The 19,562-nt window shown below is 48.8% G+C and overlaps 1 pseudogene; it reads right to left on the bottom strand.

Annotated features, from left to right (window-relative positions):
• Positions 1–8,088: 8,088 nt before the first annotated feature.
• Positions 8,089–12,491, bottom strand: LOC131571866 (olfactory receptor 14J1-like; annotated as a pseudogene).
• Between the last annotated feature and the right edge of the window lie 7,071 nt (positions 12,492–19,562).

Raw genomic sequence — 19,562 nt, 5'->3', positions numbered from 1 at the left:
AAAGTAAAACTTTTCATGTAAGTGACAATCTGTTAAACTACTAAGATACTGAACACGTCTCTATGAAACACAAATGTTAATGATGGAAAAGCCCAGGAACCTCCTCTTTCTTTTCCAGTCAATGAAGAAGAAGTGGGCCCTGGCCCTGGCCTCCATCTCAACCAAACCAAACCAAACCAAACCAAACCAAACCAAACCAAACCAAACCAAACCAAGCAACCCTACCATGGGCTGAGCCCCTTCTCCCCTCCCCAGGCTGCCCCTCTCAACACTGGCCCCATTCTAACCAAACCAAATCCAAAGAACTACCAAACAGGAAAACAAGAGGCTACAAAACCCCAACCAGAACAAAGCAAGACACAGCTATTGAAATCTTACCAAGTGCCCTCCCCCCAACACAACTAAAACAAAAAACCCCTACAACCTACAACCCATACAAAATAACCTTACAACTAAAAACTTAAATGTAAAGAAAGCCAAAAACCAACCATAAAACCAATTGTAGCACAGCACAACCACGACTTCCACCACAAGTTACAGGCAGGTCAGATGTTAACCCTTTCAATACTTCAACCCCCCCTCCAATTAAAGAAAAAACAAAATGCAAGCATATAAAAAAATGACATAAAACCATCAAAGTCAGTAAAGACGAAATGAAATTCTAATTTAAAAGAAAGAAAAAAATACCTTAATCTTAAAACTAAAATCCTCCTATAAACTATAAAGAAAAAACTCTTTTTCTTTACAAAACTATTTTAAAAATTCAAATTTGTATCAAACAAAAACCTCCATGCTAAAATAAACTAATGTTAAAAAACCTGCAATTTCATGAGAAGTTTAAACAGGAAAAAAAAAGTAATTCAGTATCCCCAAGAGAAGATCTCTATTCCCAGAGATAAAAATAATTTAAAAAGTAAATAATAAAAACTTTATTATAACTCATCTTTAAAACAATACCCCACAAGTCAACATGGCCCATCAACAAGCTGTAAAAAAAGCTGGTAGCTATAAAGACAATTTCACAATAACGAAGTTCCCCAGACAACTGTTATCCATGACAAAATTAAGTACCACAAATAAAAATTTCCTCCTGTAAAAAACCTCCATAATCTTAACAAGAAAAACTTGTCACCCTAAAACTAAAAAAAAAGACAATTCTAGAAATAGTAAACCACTAGAAACTTTAAGTTTGGTTTCTTTATAATGTCAGGTAAAAAAAAAAATTTTAAAGAAAAAAAAAGTGTTCTGAAGAATTTATTTTAATTCTTACTATCTTTTTTCTTTTACTTGCTTTTAAAAAATTTTTCTTTATACCCTTTTAAAATTTTAAGTCTACTTTACCTTTCTTGTAATCCTATCTCACAACAAAATAAACACATAAATAATTAACCAACACTAAAACTGACCACACTCATCAATCCATTAATTAAGAAATCTCAAGATGAGAAAAATCTTAAATTAACAAACCAAAACCACTACAATGTTATCATGTTATCATTAACCCTTTGCCAAAGTTTCTCTGATTTTCTAAAGCTGCCGGTAAAGGCTGTTTGGTTGGTTTGGGCTCCTGAGAATCTCTTATTGGTATTTCTTCAGGGAGTCCAACTCAGAGTACACAAACAATTTTAATTCCTTTTAAATGTTTCCTTGAGAGAGTTGTTTGGGGGATGGGAGTCAGGGCTCATGTGTCCTGCTTGGCCCAGCCCAGGCAGGGCTTTCCCAGCCACATTCCACACTCCATTTCCCAGCTGGAGCCGCTGCTGCCTCTGAGTTGTGCTGCCCCAGCCCCAGGGACGCTCTCCTTGTCTGCCCATTCCCCCACGGTCTCTGGGCAGGGATGGCCTCGGTGGGGGCTGCTGACATCCTCAGCAACTTGGAGGCTGCTGCTGAATTTTCCTGCTCCAGAGGCTTGTTCAGCCTTCAGCTCTTCATTGCAGGAATTTAGTGTCCCAGGGCTCATTAACATTCAGAACAGCTGAACAAGCCAAGCCTCTGGGAATAATTTGATTTTAATTTTCAAATCTTTTGTGGTTAATTAGATGAATTCCAGGAGTTTTTTCAAGGTGAATAGATTCTATCTAAAAAGACAGTGAGAAAAGATTACTTAGGCCAAATTAGGAGTTTTTCCCCTGTCAATTTATTGATATGTGCTATCTCCAGCTGACACTGAATCCAAGTACCTCCTCATGCAGTTTGAATAGATATGAAAGTCAAGACCCTTCATGGCTGACAACCAATCAGACTCTGTCCCTACCCCCACCCCACCATTTCCCCATCCCAACCCTGGCACTCAGAGCAGCCTTGTGCAAATCTGAGCTCCCTCCAGCCCAGGCTGCACCTGCAGCTTTCAGCTCCTTGGCTCCAACTCCCACCTGCTTTCCTTGGAGAAGGAGCTGCCCGAGACACAGAGGGATGTTCATTTCTTGCCAGCCAACAAAGCCAGAGGAAGGCACAGCTCCATCAAATGCAAAAGTCAGTCTTGTCCCTGGATCTACCCCGCACCTGATCCCCACAGCCTCTCCTGTTTCCTTCATTCCTCCTTTGCCAGGGACTTTGTGGGACAAGGGAGCTCTGCTGTGGCTATGGAGGAAGGTGGAAGTGCCACCACTGGAGTGGGAAGCACAGCTCATCAGGGTTTCTGTCCTTTGGTGGTCAGGAACTGATGAGACTCAGAGGCACGGAAAGATTCTCTTCATGGCCAACGGACCACAGTTGAACAGGACAAAATTTAATAACAATCACACTCTTCCCTGAGCTATGTGCAATATCCCAGCAGCATCTGATGAGTCCACCATTCACACGTGATTTCCATACTAAAATTAATTTTATAGAAACGTGGTTCTGTGATAGATATAAGCATAATTAAGTTCTTGTATCAGGATGCTCGTTCTGTAGTGGGGACAAAATAGCTCAAACAATTCCTGATTTGCAAAGCTGTCAGTGGTGGATGGAGAAGGGAAGTCAGGCTGCTTTTAGTGTTGAGGAAATGCTGAAACCAGCCTGACTCATTTCATCTCCTCCTGTCCTGGCTGATCTCCCCTCCTTCCCCTTCCACCCATTGGCTTTTGTCTCCCCCCAGGCCCCCCTGTGAAGAGCCTGGCTCTGTGTTCTCCATCCCCTCCTCGCTGGCACTGCCAGGCTGGCATGAGGAGCCCCTCAGCCTTCCCTGCTCTGGGCTGGACAAGCCCAGCTCCCTCAGCCCCTGCTCACAGCCCAAGGGCTCCAGCCCCACCTTGGAGGCCCTTCCCAGACCCTGCTCCAGCTGCCAGACATCTTTCCTGCCCTGGGGAACCCAGATCAGGCCACAGTGACCTGGATAATCCCCGTCCTTGATGTCCTGGTCCCACAGCCCTGGCCCCTTGTCCCCATGTCGGGCTCTGGGGTGGATCCTGTGGAACATCCTTTGGTGGAGGCTGTGGGTCCAGGTGGGCCGGGGGGATCCCGGGGGACAGGGACCCTGCTGGGCATGAACAGCATTGGACTTGTTGGGAGAAACTGTGAGGGGGAGCTGGGGCAGAGTGACCAACCCAGTGACCTGACACAGCCCTGCTGGGATGTCACACAGCCCATCTGGGATGTCACAGCCTGCTCTGTGATGTCACAGCCCATTCTCTAATGTCATACAACTGATCTCTGATATCACAGCCAACTCTGTGATGTCATATTCTACTCTGTGATGTCAGACTGCTGCCCTGTGATGTCACAGCCTGCTCTGTGATGTCACAGTAGCAGTCTATCATGTCATAGTTCTCGATAATCTCACATAACCCACTCTGTGATGTCATAGCCCACTCTGTGACCTCATGCTACCAGATGATAAATTGTCTCCACCAGGTGAGCTGACACCTGGAGTTTGTTCTCCAATACCCCAGGCCTATGGAAGCCACACAATGCCCATTGTGTGAGAAGGGGAACTGGAAGTTCAGCAGCCTCAGTGTCCTGCCAGCTCAGCCAGGGCCACTGGAACATTGGGGTCCATGACCACCAGGGACCACCAGAGAGACCCCCAGGACAGAAGAATGCATGCAAAAGGGGAGGGGAAATATGTTAATGATTTCAGGGAAATTATATCATACGTATGTTTAGTCCTGGACAATCAATGAATATGTGTGCAAAATACAGAATAGAAACAGAAATATTCCTGTACTCACCATGCACAGCTTTGGGAGGAGCTCTCCCCTGTGCATCCAGCCGAATAAAGAATGCAGCTTCATAATGCTGCATTGGGATTAAGGATTTTTCTTTTTTACCAAATTTTGGGTAACACTCCCACTGCCAAGGAAAGCTCTGTCTGCTGCTGTTCACAAACAGAGAAGGGCTGGTGCCAGATGTGGGGCTCAGAGGTTGCCTGGAGCACAGTGACCATGAAATAATCAAGTTTTCAATATTCTGAGAAAGAAGGAGGGGCAGCAACAAAACTTCTACACTGGAATTAGGAAGGTCAGACTTTGATCTATTTAGGACGCAGATTTGGGGAGTACTGAATCAGGCACAGATTTTTTTTAAGGAGAACATCCCTTAAAAACAAAGGGGTCCAGGAAGGATGGACACATTTCAAGATAGTAATCTTAAGGGGGAAGGAGCAACCTGTCCCAGTGTGGCAAAAGATGAGCTAGTGAGGAAAATGACTGGCCTGGCTGGCCGTGGAGATTTTGTGGGAACTCAAGGGTAACAAGAGGCCCATCAACTTTGGACAGAAGGTCAAGCAGCTTAGGAAATCGTTAAGGATGTTGTGAAGTTGTGCAGAAAAAAAGTCAAGAGGTGAAAGCTCAATTAGAGTTTAACCTGACCACTTCCGTGAAAAAAAAATAGACAATGTTTCCACAATGATATTAATAGCAAAACATGGGATAAGGAGAACATCTACTCTATATTGGATGCAGTGGGGAATATAGTAACTAAAGATAAGGAGAAGGCAGAGCTACTTAACATCTTGTTTCTCTCAATTTTCGATATTAGGACAGGCTGTCCTCAGGACAAGTGCTCTGCTGAGCTGGTAGATGGGCACAGGGACCAGATGTCAGGGTTCGTCCTAATGGACAGATGACCTGATGGTTCAGGTACTGTATGTTCTCAGCAGTAAATGAGCTTGATAGATGTAACAGGTAGTCTATGTTCTTAGCAGTAAGCGAGAGCCATTGTATTCTCGGTCCAGTGGTCACAATCTGCAGGCAAACATCTCGCTTCGGTCAGCTTGCCTCCCCACACACCTCCCCCGGGCTGGGGGTTTCAGTTCCAGTCCTTGGAAGGAGCAGAGGGGCCTGTTAGGAGTTTCATGTCTCAGTCCTTGATGGAGAATCTTCTTACATCTCAGTCTGTCTGTCACGGTGGTTGTAAAACAGGCGAGGGTCTTCTGTGGGGGACCACCTGAAACTCAGGAGAAGTCCAGCCAGGCCGAGAGGTGGGACAGCTTCTAGAGCTGCTATTGTTGCAAATGGGGCATGGTGCCCTCTTCTTAGCATACAGCAAACTTGTGTAAACACTTGTGTAAACAATAGCTCAACACTGAGCTTTCAGGTCTCAGGGCCCATGGCATATGACTTTTATCCTTCAGAGCCAGATATAGACGGAGGGGGGGGGGGGGTCTTCTCTTCAGTGGTCTCCCAAGGACGATCGTGAGGCAGATGAGGGAAAATTAGGACAGACTCTCACACCAGAACAGCCCCTGTAATCCAGGAGGAAGCAGTGAGTGACCTGCTGAGCCACTCAGATGCTCACAGGTGTGTGGGATCAGATGGGATCCATCCCAGGGGGATGAGGGAGCTGGTGGGTGAGCTCCCCAAGCTGCTCTCCATCATTTACCATCAGAGCTGGCTCAGCAGGGAGGGCCCAGAGGTCTGGAGGTGCCAGTGTGAGCCCATCCCCAAGAAGGGCTGGAAGGAGGATCTGGGGAACTCCAGGCCTGTCAGCCTGACCTGGGTGCCCGGCAAGGTTATGGAACAGATCACCCTGAGTGCCATCACAGGGCACCCACAGGATGGCCGAGGGATCAGAACCAGCCAGTGTGGATTCCAATGTCTGCATGGAATGGTCTGGATGAGGGGATTGTGTCCAACATCAGCAAATCTGCAGATGACACCAAACTGGGTGTGAGTTTGGATCTGATGGAGGATGGAAGTAGGAGGGTTCTGCAGAGGGCCCTGGACAGGCTGGATCCAGGGCCCAAATCCAACAAGGTGAGGTTTAACAAGTCCAAGTGCCGGATCTTGAACTTTGGCCACAACAACCCCTGCAGCACTACAGGCTGGGGACAGAGTGGCTGGAGAGCAGCCAGGCAGAAAGGGACCTGCAGGGACTGATGGACAGCAGGCTGGGCATGAGGCAGCAGTGTGCCCAGGTGGGCAAGGAAGCCAATGGCTCCTGGCTGGATCAGGAATGGTGCGGCCAGCAGGAGCAGGGCAGGGATTGTTCCCCTGTGCTCAGCACTGCTTGGGCAGCACCTCAAATGCTGTTTGCAGTTCTGGGCCCCCAATTTAGGAGGGAAATGGAGGGGCTGGAGCATTTCCAGAGAAGGGCAACAAGGCTGGGGAGGGGTCTGGTACACAAGTCCTGAGAAGAGTGGCTGAGGAAGCTGGGGTTGTTTATCTTGGAGAACAGGAGGCACAGGGAGACAAGGCAATGTCAGGGCACAGGTTGGACTTGATAATCTCCAAGGTCTTTTCCAACCTTGCTCATTCTTTGATTCTCTGGAACCACCCTTGGAGCAGTTGCAGGATGAGCCCTGGGCCTCCTCTTCAGAAGCTCCAGCAGCCCAGGTCCCTCAGCTTCTCCTGCCAGCCCCAAAGCCCATCCTGTCAGTCCAGCAGAGCCTCTGCAGCTCCTCCTCACTGCCCAGAACAGGGAGCCCCAGAGCCAGACACAGCAGCCCAGATGTGCCCCTCTGGCCTGGGGTGCCTCTGGCAAGGGAGCAGCACCAGGCACTGCAGGAGCCTGCAGACAATTCCTGCAGCACTTGTAGGATGATCCTGCTGCCCAAGGGACGTTCCCATGGTGCCAAGTCAGGAACTGCAATGGGGAGTGGGGCCAGAGAGGAAAGGGCAAACAGGGATGGGCTGTTTGCAGGTGAGAGACCAGGGCTGGGCAAGAGGGAGAAATCTGGAACAAGAAAGAGGAGAGAAAGCAAGGGTGAAGCAGAATACTTGCTCAGGGCAGTTTGGGGGTGGCTGCCAGGCAGCCCTGGCTCTGAGCAACAGCGTCTGCAGTGGGACAGGAAACTCCCAGCTGATGGGAACAAACTTTCTGGCTGACTGCAGAGGCCAGGACAAAGCTGAGTGGTTTCCCTGGTGTCCCCCAGCCCTTGCTGGCCCCAGGGGCTGATGGCATTTGTGCTCCCTCAGGTTCATGTCCCCACACCAACAGCATGGGGGTGCTCCCCCTGCTGTGTGCAATGCAAACAGGGGCTGCTGAGCCAGTGCTGCCGTGTGTGTGCCTGCAAGGATGGGGCACCTGTGTGAGCTGGGGGAGAGGCCAGGGCTGCAGAGGGGGGATGTTGTTGGCAGCTCCATGAGGACACTGGGACACTGCCCTGGGCTGTGCAGTGCACTGGGGATGGATCAGCCCCTGCTCTGCTGCTCCTTCTTGTCTGCCCTAGGGCCCTTGCGGAGCCCCAGCCATGCTGTTTTCCACCCCCAGGGCTGTGCCCGGCCCCAAGAGCACTCAGGCCCTGCAGCAACACCAGGGCCACCAGGGCAGCGGGGCAGGGCCACGGCAGCAGCACTGGCAACACCAAGTGCTGCTGCTGCTGGGCACAGCTGCTCTGCCAGCACTGATCTGCCCCCAGCTCTGCACACAGACATTGCTGCTGCAGCTCCAGAGAAGGCAACAAAAGGGCATCTCTGCAGAAAACTTGGTTGGGAGTTCCTTTATTTCCTTTAAAGTCACCCAGAGTGCAGCCCCTCATTGACACAGTCTGTGGCCACAGGCAAGTTGGAGAGAAAAAAAAAAAAAAGGGAAATGGCAGAAACAATGACATTTTTTCTGGACTATATTTAAACATAAAACAAAGGAAAAGAACCTCCACAGTTTAGCCAAAAAGAAGTAGCAAAGATGACTTTGATTACAAGTTATTTGCAGATATTGCCCAGCAGTTTAATGTTTCTGAAAGCATGCAGTCATCAGTCTCCACACTGCAGCCTTGAGCTCCTGGTTCCTCAGGCTGTAGATGAGGGGGTTCAGGGCTGGAGGCACCACTGAGTACAGAACTGACAGGACCACATCGAGGGATGGGGAGGAAATGTTGGGAGGCTTCAAATAGGCAAATGTGGCTGTGCTGATAAACACGGATAGCACAGCCAGGTGAGGGAGGCAGGTGGAAAAGGCTTTGTGCCGTCCCTGCTCAGAGGGGATCCTCAGCACAGCCCTGAAGATCTGCACATAGGAGAAAACAATGAACACAAAACAGCCAAATACCGAACAGGCACTGACAGCAAGAAGTCCCACTTCCCTGAGTTGGGATTTGGAGCAGGAGAGCTTTAGAATATGTGGGATTTCACAGAAGAACTGGCCCAGGGCATTGCCATGGCACAGGGGCAGGGAAAATGTATTGGCTGTGTGCAGCAGCGACTAGAGAAAGCCACTGGCCCAGGCAGCTGCTGCCATGTGGGCACAAGCTCTGCTGCCCAGGAGGGTCCCGTAGTGCAGAGGTTTGCAGATGGACACATAGCGGTCGTAGCACATGATGGTCAGCAGATAAAACTCTGCTCCAATGAAGAACATAAAGAAAAAGAGCTGAGCAGCACATCCTGTGTAGGAGATGTTCCTGGTGTCCCAGAGGGAATTGTGCATGGCTTTGGGGACAGTGGTGCAGATGGAGCCCAGGTCGCTGAGGGCCAGGTTGAGCAGGAAGAAGAACATGGGCGTGTGCAGGTGGTGGCCGCAGGCTACGGCGCTGATGATGAGGCTGTTGGCCAGGAGGGCAGCCAGGGAGATGCCCAGCAAGAGGCAGAAGTGCAGGAGCTGCAGCTGCCGCGTGTCTGTCAATGCCAGCAGGAGGAAGTGCCTGATGGAGCTGCTGTTGGACATTTGCTGGGGCTGCACATGGGGACCTGTTCATGGAGAAAGGACAGTAAAGACTTAGGGGAGGTACCTGTAAACAAAATCAAGGCCATTTCCCATACATCCTCCTCGGTAACACACAGAAATGGTCTTTAATGTTTAAGAGTTCTGAGGTTTTCTTTATAAGCTCCCCCCATGTCTCTGCTGGTTGTTTTTGGATATAAAAACATAAACATGTCTGAGGCCCTCAGGGAGAACAGAGTGAGTTCCCTGGGTCAAGGAGATGAATGCAGACTGAGGAGAGATGGTCTGTCATTCTGACCTGTTCAGAGTTTCTTTGGGCTTTAAACTTTCTCAGGTGGAAGGTGACCACCTTCTTATGCTTCCCTTAAAATGCCACCACCTACTGCTGGGAGCAGATGCATCCACCACAGCCCAGCTCCACATTTGTAGCCAAGGACTCACTTTGCTCATTTCACCAACCCAGCAACATTTTCTGTGTCACAACACCTCTGCCTTTCCCCATCAATCTCATAACTCAGAGATGCTCTAGGACAGGTTTGCACCCTGGATTGAAGCTCCCAGCCTGGACTGAAATCTCAGGGAGACTCCCAAATGTCCTTATGCTGGCATTGGATTGAGGGAGATGCAGCTCCTTCCCTGGCTGCACTGACAGCATTGCCCAGAGCCGGGCACTGGGGACAGCGTCACCTTGAGCCAGCTGTGCCCCCTGCCAGAGCCCCCAGTGTCAGGCAGCTGCTCCCAGCCCTGTGTTCTGCAGAGGGAACTGGGCCCGGGGCTGCAGAGCTGCCCCACAGCTCTGCTGCAGCTCTGCCTGCACAGGAGGGGCTGCACGCCTTGAAGCCCCGGCCCTGAGGGCAGAGGCTTGGCTGGGGGCACAGGAGGGAGGGGGCTTGTTCAGAGGGAGGGGCTGCACTGGAGGGGATCCTGTGGGCATCTCTAAACTCTCCCTGCCACAGCATTGCTGGGTTTTGTTTTCTCTCCTTGCCTGATCTTCCCTCTGCTTCCTGGAGATTTCCCTCCTGCAGGTGTTTCCCTGTGCCTGATCACTCCTTGCCAGCACTCACAGACCCCAAATCTCTGTGAACTTATTGATCACTAAAAGTGACAGTTCAGATGTCTCAGGAATTTGTCAAAATTCATAATCAAACTTTAATATTTATCTCTCCTCCCTCCCATTCTCCACTAGTAGGAAACTGAGTACAAAGTATTAGGAAATGTCCTTTTTTTTGCCAAAATCTTTATCTTGGAAATATTGTATGACTGATCAGAACCCCTCAGCATTTTAGACCTTCACGAGCATTTCACCTCCCCTGCACCAGAAATACCCAGAGTTGCACTCACAGAGTCTGTAGGCATTGGGATGTTTCAGCTTTAGGAGTTCACTGCAGGTGCTGCAGCTGCATTTTCCTGCAGCCAGAGGTTCCTGTGCCAAGGGCTGGCAGTGATTGTGCCCCAGGCACTTCTCAGCACCTTCCCAGCCCTGACTGATTGAAGCTCTCTGTGCCTCTGTGCTGTGCCCGGGGTGGCTGCAGGCAGTGCCCCAGCCCTGCTGGGCTGGCAGAAAACCTGCTCATCAAGAGAAATGTGCTTTTGAAGCTCTGCTTGGTTACCAGGAGCTGCCTCTGTGCCAGGAGCCCAGCCCAGCTCAGCAGCACAGACACAGCACATGGACTTTAATGAGCCTCTGGGGCTTTGTGCTCAGGCCCTGAACATCAGTCCCTGAGAGGGAGATGAAGGAACCTCTCCAGAACTCCAAGTCAGAATCCAACTCCAAAGTTTCTTGGGCTTTTAATGGGTCCCACTGAGGTATACAACTGAAGAAGTGTCCCCAGGCCCCAGGCAGAGCAGAGAACTGAAGGCAGTGATGACAGGTGGGGACAAAGAGAAGCCAAGCCTTGGTGCCCTGGGGCACAGTAGCAGGGTCTGTGCCACCAAGGGCTCTGAGGAGACACCTTGTCCTGAGGCACTGGGGCCTCCTGGCACAGCCCCAGCCAGGCTGGGCACTGTCAGCCCCTTGTCCTGCCCTCAGCACCGACCCCAGCCCACATCCCAGTGGCCTCAAGGATCTGCTGGAAGGAGTCCCTGGAGAGCCTTGCTCAAAATGGCCCTGGGGGCTCCTTCATGCTCCCTGCAGGAACTGCAGGATTTTTGAAGGACTTTGGGTTTGGCTTTTTCCTTGGTGTCTCTGAGAGGTTTGTGCCATCATGGCCTCCAATTATCTGCTTTAACTAGTCCCTGGAGAGGCTTTGTCAGTAGCAACACTCAGTGGGGCTCATTAATGCTTCAAGTTACTTAAGGTACTTGTTTCCCTTTTGATACAGACTCTGTGAGAAAGACTGTGCACTCACAGCCTACAATTATCTTCTTTAATTAGTCCCTTTAGAGCTTTTATCAGAAATGACACTCACTGGGCTCATTATTGCTTCAGGGTACTTCAGTTATTTTAAGCTACTCGGTGTTTCACTTTTGATACAGACTCTGTGTGTGGTTTGTGCAATCATGGCCCCAATTATCTGCTTTAACGAGTCCCTTGAGAGCTTTGTACTGACACTCAGTGAGGCTCATTAATACTTTGAGATACTCAAGGTTTTTAAGGTACTTTGGATTTTTCTTTCTACACTGAATCTCTTAGAGGTTTTTTGTGCTATCCTGGTCTCCAATTCTCTCTTCCATGGAGTCCATTAGGACCCTGTGTTTGGTAATCACATCAGTGAGACCCATTCATGCTTTGAGACACTTCGAGTTTTACCGCTGACTTTGACTCCTGGAAAGGTTTGTGCAATCTCCTCTCAGGCCCTGATGTTCAAGGGCTCAGCTCCAAATGCACCACAGGGCTCATTAGGATCAAGGAAGTCCTGACAAACCATGGCTCTGCCTTGGTTTCCCTCTGGTCTGGAGCAGTTCTTTAGGAATTTTTCCTTTTACAGTTATGGAGAAATATTTCAAAGAACTTCTAAGCAGTATGTATTCCTATCCTAAAGGGTGTCTTTTATTGCTTTTCCTATTATACAAGAGGTGATTGCAGCATTCTGTGATTGATATTGATCCATGGTCTCTCCTAAGGAGGTCTGCCCAGGTAAGAGAAGTTGTACCTTGAGAGCTGACCCAATGTGGACAACCTTGCCCTCATTCCCCAAGTGCATGTGAGAAACTATTTTTACTTTCAAAAATTTAAATTATTTATTAAGACCTTAACAAAATACAAAAGAAGACTGAATAAAGAAAAGAATAGAGCAGTGGGAACAAAGAATTCAGTCACCATGTGCTTATCTACAAAATGGATGCTCTGTCTTTTACACCTCTGGCCTCTCCCAAAGTCTTGTCAATTGACGCCTTCTTCGCTGTCCAGTGGCAGAGATCACTGTCTTACACCTTGATTGGAGGTCAGGTGCTGCCACAGTAAAAAGCCGACCCTCCCAAATGCCCCAACTACTGAGGCCATCCTGTGATAACAATGCAAGGGGGAGGGGACGGATAACTGTACATCTACAAAACTCCTCTTAATATATATATTTAATATTCACCCCTTAATTGTGAGAGTCAACCATAGGATTACTCATCTATAACACCCCCCCCCTTTTATTTTTCTCTAAGTCATTTTGTGTGAATAATTAAGTAAAGATTTTCTCTTGGATGAGTCATAGCAGCATTGGTTGATGTGGGCGAGGACAGTAGGAACAGGAGAAAGAGTCTCAGTTTTTCCTTAGACACACTTATTTGGAATGGACAAAAGGGCATTGCAGAGGTCCAGTATGGCTTTGACTCCCATCTACCGTGCCTATGTAGTTGCAACCCATAGTCAGTGTTTAGGGGTGAGAACAGAGGCCAACTCGGTCCTGCCCTCCAGTCCCTGTTGAATTAAAAGACAACTGAGGAATTATAGAGGTCCAGTATGGCCTTTTGTCCCTACCTTACCATGCCTACGGGGTTTCTAACTGCAGCAGGGCTATGAAACCTTCTTGGTAGCAAACAAAGGGGTCAACCAGGTCTTGCCCTCCTTCCTTTGTCTTGTTTGCTTAGAGAAGCTGTCCCATTACCTTTTTCATTTCCTTGTGTACTTCTCCTCAACATGCTGGTAATTCTCACCCATTAAAACAGGAAGACAGTTCTTGAGCTGATTGGTTGGAACCTTGACTCTACTTTTTGGTTGTCTTGGTGTTTTCCTGCTTGTCTTTCAGTCTCTGCTTGAGAGTCAGTCTTGTTTCACCCAGCATGGGTTTTATAGTCCATTCTTTGGGTTCTTCTACTGGGCCTTTGTTGGCATGAGTCCATCCCTGCTCTGCAATTCACATGGCCGATTCCATGGTGAGCAATACCTGAAAGGGACCTTCCCACTGAGGAGTTAGAGGCTGATCTCTCCATGACTAAATCATCACCCAATCCCTGGAATTAATATTATGGATTCTGAAATCCAGGGTGGTAGTTTGAGGAATTGCCCCTTTATGTCTTAGCCCTTCTAAGGTTTGTACTATAGACATAACTTATTTCTTGGCATTGGCTTCCCCTTCCTCATAGGTGGCAAGGTTCTGGGGTAAGGTCAGGAAGGGTAACCCAAACATCATTTCATAGGGTGACACCTCCAGCTCTGACTAGGGTTGGGTGCTAATTCTTAATAAGGACATGTTGGGATCCATAAAATTAGCGGGTTTTGAGAAAGTGGTAAAAAAGCCAGGCCTCAGACAGCAAATTTGTGAACATTGCTAATGCAGCAGAAAGTTTTCTAAGCTGTCGAGCAGACGTGAGAAATAGAACAATAAGCCTCTGTGATTTGCCCTTTTACGTTGCAACAAGTTTATTTAATGTATATCTTTAGAAGGTTAACATGAATGCATCTGTGCTTTGTCTCTCATAAACGAGCCATTGTGTTAGAAAATAAGTCTCCATTGTGTTAACTACCGTTACGTGTGTTTCATATGATTGGATAGAATTATTGTCAATATGTTTTTGCTCTATGAGTGATTGGCTGAAACTTGGACTGAGATGGCTTTATGCTATGCTGTGACGTTACGTTTCCTTGGCATTCCATTGGAATCAGCGAACTGTAAACATATCCCGTCTCCATTGTCCTAACAATGTACTGAGACTGATGTTTGAAATAAACAGCTCATTATACTGATTTCGAGCGTCCCGTCCTGTTCGCGTCTGTATATAGCGTGCCGACGGCAGAAAGGACAAAGGGAGACATTTTTTCCATGACATTTGGGTTTCAATCATTAGCTTAACTAGACCTCTTTTAAGAGTTTGATTCATTCTCTCAACCCGACCGGACTCTGTAGATACCTTGGAGTGTGTAATTCCCATTTCACACCCAGAGCCTGAACAACTTTCTTCAATATCTTCCATGTGAAAGGAGTTCTCCAGTCTGAATCAATCCTGTTTACCATCCCATATCGGGTAATGATTGATTCTAGAAATGTTTTACTCACAACATTGGCATTGGTTTCACAGTGGGTACCACCTCTACCCAATGAGTCACATGATCTACTATCCCTGGCAAAATCTTCCACTGTTGTACCTGGGGAAGCTCAGTGAAGTCTACTTGGATGTTTTGGAAAGGCTGTAAGGCTAGTTGTCACCCTCCTCTGTGTGTTTACCTCATGACTTTCTTATTCACTTTTAGACATATTGCACACCATTCAATTACTTGCTTAGCTATTCTGAAAATTCCTATGCATCCCCCATCCCTAAGAAATTGATCAATTAGCCCCGTGTACCCCAACATGTTGTTCCATGTATGCCTTCCAGCATTTTCTTGGCCAGGAGTTTATTCAACATTTGCCTCCCATCTATTAATCTCCACTTCCCTTTGTTTTTTTTTTCTTGGCTCCTCTTTTAAGGAGTTCTTCCTCTTCTGTCCCACTGAATACAGGGACTTTTTGCATTTCTCTCATGGGTGCTAATACTATTATTAGTTTTTCTGTCTCTGATTCAGTTGCACTTTTAGTTTCTAAATCGGTTAAATTGTTCCCTCACACCTCCTGAGTCTCCTCTTTTTGATGTCCTTTAACATACACCACAGCTTCTTCCTCTAATAACTGTAAAGTTTCTAACTTTTCTAAGAAAATTTTTCATGAATCAATCCCTTTCCCTTTGAATTGAATAGCTCCCTCTCTTCTGAAATTTTTTTTCAAAGTTATGCACTATTCCAAAAGTGTATTTTCAGTCTGCATATATTTTTCTCCTTTTCTGTGCTAATATTTCCAGAGCTCGTTTTAGGGCATATAGCTCCCACGCTTGGGCTGACCAGTTGGAAGGTAACTTTCTCTTTTCTATGGCCACTAACCTTTCATGCACTATGCTCACCCTAGTTCATCTCGGCAGCTGTGGTCCTGCCCCCAGCCTGACTCAGCTCAGCCTCAGCGGCTGCACCTGCCCTGATTTGGTTCAGCTCAGCAGCTGGCCCAGCCTGACCCCCTCGGTTTGGTGGCTCTGCCCTGATATGACTTGGCTTGGTGGCCGGACTGCCCCGAGCCCCTTGACTCAACAGCACACAAACTGCTCCACCGGCTCCTGGATGACCCCCTGCAGCAAACCCCTCGGCAATCACCCCACTTCCAGCCCAGCTTTGGCTGGCCTTGGAAATTACAGAGCTGGCCGCGCCCCAGAGGCTGACCCTGCTCTGAGCACTGCACGAGCCACCACGCCATGTGGAGCTTATAGGTGGCCGTTGAATCTTAGTATGTATTGTATAGGTGGCCTTTGAGTCCTAGTAAAACATATGTATTGCATAAGTGGCCTATGAGTCTCGGTAAAATATATGTATTGTATAAGTGGCCTTGCCCCGATCCTAGTTGTTCTAAATGGGCTGCAGCTGTGATGTCCTTAATTGGGTGGCAGCTGTGGCTAATGAAGATAATTGGGATAAAAGGGGGTGGGTTGGCTGGTTAGGGAGAGCCTTGGAGAAGCACTGATGAAGAAGCAGGAATGACACTGCTGTGAAGAGCTGCTTGTGAGAAAACCACCCAGAAGGTATGGGACTCTAGAAATATGGTAACAGCAGAGCTCACCGGCTACTTTGGTGTGTGCTGGCTGGGAATCCTGCTGTGGGTTCCCATGCCGGCGCAAACACAGTTTCCCCAATGGGTGAACCCTGCTCCCAAGTCCCCACAAACCCTTCAATCCTACGTGTCCTGTCGGCCATGGGGTCTTTGTCTATGGGATCCCCACTGCTTCCTGTTTCACCCTGACTGTCCCTGCAGAGGAACAGGGCATCTTTCAGGCACTTCCACAAGCTCAGACTTCTCATTTCATGGTGAGTCTGGGATGGAAATGGCCTTATTAAGAAGGAGAAAAGCAGAGAAAATGGATTGGAAATTCTTAGAAAAAATTACCCTTCTTACAGGCAAAGTTCACCAAGTAATTCCCTGCATTTCTCCTTTTCAGATCCTTTCAGTCTTCCACTCTGGGAGGTGCAGTTTGTTCTGCTGCTTATCATGAACTGATTCTGCTCTTGATTTATACCAGCACGAGAGGCAGAATCATCTAAACTGAAAACAGAAAGAAACTGCCTCTGACAACCAGTTTTTATGTTCTAGATCACTTTCCAGGTATTTATGGAGATGTGTGAATGATTATCACACAACTCCCCATTTCTGGCTGCAGCTTCTGGAAATTCTTTCTCTGAATTCAGTCAGGGTTGCCTTCCCCAACAAGTCTTGGTACCACCTCCTGTTTTCCAAGGTTGGAACAGCCACAATGAAAACCTCACCAATGGCACAATTCTCCAGTCCACCAGGAAAATAAAAGGACAAGCTGTCAAGTTCTCCAAACCTTTGTCCCGCTTTGCTGCATGAGTCTTGCTGCACGCATAGTGTGGAAAGCCAAGAGAAGCTGCAGGTGGGGACACATCTTGTGACAGGAGCTTGACCTCATTCTCCAGGAAAGGTTTTTGAGAAGAGCTGAGAGGACTGTGGAGAAGATTCCTGGAAAACTGAACCAGCTTTCCAGAAGTGAAATGAAAATGGAAAGAAATCATCTGAAATGTTTTCCTCTATTTATTTCTGTGCTCCCCCTTTCCATGTTGCACTGCTTCTCCATGCCATGAATTCCAAATGCATCTCACCTTTAAGATCAATGACTTAGTGAGTTTTAGCCACTGTAAAATACCCAGTTTGCCTTCCCCTGTTTTTGCTGGAAAGCAATGCTGGAGCCATCAGTGCAGTGCTTGGGTCAGGCCCGAATCCTGCAGGCAGGGAATGTGCCCCGGCAGTGTGTGACCCTCAGCAGGGACAATGCTCAGCAATCCTGCAGGCAGGGAATGTGCCCCGGCAGTGTGTGACCCTCAGCAGGGACAATGCTCAGCAATCCTGCAGGCAGGGAATGTGCCCCGGCAGTGTGTGACCCTCAGCAGGGACAATGCTCAGCAATCCTGCAGGCAGGGAATGTGCCCCGGCAGCGTGTGACCCTCAGCAGGGACAATGCTCAGCAATCCTGCAGGCAGGGAATGTGCCCCAGCAGCGTGTGACCCTCAGCAGGGACAATGCTCAGCAGCGTTGCTGTGCTCGGTCCCCATGAAACCATGCCAGGAGCAGCTGCTGAGCTCAGAAGCCATCGCAGCCCCTGCCCTGCTCCAGAGCCCCTTGGCAGGGTGGGCTCCTGCCCTGGCTCTGTGTGCCAGGAGCCGGCAGCGCTGGGTGCAGGGAGCCCAGGGAAGGCACAGAAACGCTGGGTGAGAAATGCTGGGCCACAGCGAGATGGGCGAGTGCAGCCGGCCAGGGCAGAGGAGCAGCACGCACAGGGGCACAGCCTGCAGGACAGATGGCCAGGGGGAGAAAACAACAAACTTCTCAGGAGGGTGGAGAACAAACTTTTAGTTGCAAACTTCAGAGAATGAGGTACTTGGGAAATCTGAAACAACGTGTAATTAAAGTATATCACTTCATTCAGCTAAGAAAACTGAGCAAACTCTAACCTGTCCAACTTCAAGTTATCCAGATTTTGAGCAGAGGAAGTCAGGAGAAGAGAGAGAGGGAGACAGAGATCCACAGTCAGTCTTGGATCTCAGCTGCTGTGAGATCCGGGGCCATGGGATGTGTCAGTGTCCCACCCGTGTCACAGCCTGACCTGCTCTGGTCCCTCTCTCAGGTGGGGTTTTTGGGGTGCCAGGGGCTTGGCAGCCACTATGGGGCTGCACCAGAGGCTGCAGTGGCAGGGGTGGGACAGTGACCACCCCATCTATCAGAACTCACCCTGCCCCCAAACACACACTGGAGATGTCTGGGGCCGTTCATCATTTCTCTGCTCTCCAGCACCGAGGCAACGGACTCTGGCTACAGCTCTGAGCTCGTGCCCAAGGCAACCACCCCTGGCAATGGGGCTCCATGGAGCTGCTCTCAGGAACGCCCCCAAGAGCTGGAGAGTGCCCCAAAACTGCCTCAGAAATGTGAGATACCTCAAAATCTCTTCAGGAATATGGATTATTAAAAAACTCACTCAGTAATGGGGTCCCCCACCCTTCATCATCCCCAAACTTTGGCTGTCTCATTCCAGACCCCAGCCCACTTCTCAGTCCCAACCCCAACCCATTCCACCACTCCTGGACATCAAGACCCCCAAGCTGTATTTCCCCCATTTCCCACCTCCAAAACCCCATCCCACCCATCCTGCCCCACCTAATGCCCATCTCAACCCTCCTGATTTTAAGCCCACTTCACCCAAATCCCCTCCCAACTACATTCCACACCAAAGGGCTGTGGAACATAGGAATTTCAGGGTGGGATTGAGTAGTTTTCAGTAGCATTGAGCAGTTTTGAGCTGACAGATCAATCCCTCTAGACTTTTGGAGTGCCAAGAAATAAACACAGTAAAACCAAATACCCACAAATTCTCCCCCATATCATCCAAGATATGTCCTGGAATCCATGATTCCCCCAAAACACAAGTAAAATGTGAGGCTTTAGATGCCTTTAATTTGTTGATTTTTACCCTGATTTTCTGTGATTTCAAGGGAGAGAGATAAATCAAAAGATAATGAGAGGCAAAATAAAAGGAACACCAGCCACTTCTGACTGTGTATCAAAGGGAAAGTGGGTCACCAGGGCTCTGACTGATGTGGGTCCTCTCATGGGGCTGGAGGTGGAGCAATGCATTAAGCTCTTACTGCACCTGGCGCTCTCGCAGGGCTTCCCTTACCGGTGCCTCCGTTGGTGTCAGGTAAAGAACGAATCGTCTGAGAAGCTCTTCCCACACTGGGGACACTCGTAGGGCCTCTCCCCTGTGTGGATGCGCCGGTGGGTGATGAGGTTGGAGTTGTGCTTGAAGCCCATCCCGCAGTCAGGGCAGCGGAAGGGCCTCTCCCTGTGAATCCGCTCATGTAAAAGGAGGTGGGTGCTGGTGTGAAACCTCTTCTGACACTTGGGACACTCATAGGGCCTCTTCCCGGTGTGGAACGTCTGGTGGAAAACCAGGTCAGACCTGTGGCTGAAGCTCATCCCACATTCCCCACACTCGTTGGGCTGTTCCCCAGTGTGGATCCTCTGGTGGCAGAGCCGGTTGAATCTCTTCCTGAAGCTCTTCCCACACTCCAAGCACTTCTGGGGCTTCTC

Source organism: Ammospiza caudacuta, unplaced genomic scaffold (assembly GCF_027887145.1).
Source record: "Ammospiza caudacuta isolate bAmmCau1 unplaced genomic scaffold, bAmmCau1.pri scaffold_39, whole genome shotgun sequence".
Lineage (NCBI taxonomy): Eukaryota > Metazoa > Chordata > Aves > Passeriformes > Passerellidae > Ammospiza > Ammospiza caudacuta.
Note: the sequence above shows the minus strand (reverse complement) of the source record. Positions and strands in the feature narration are given on the sequence as shown.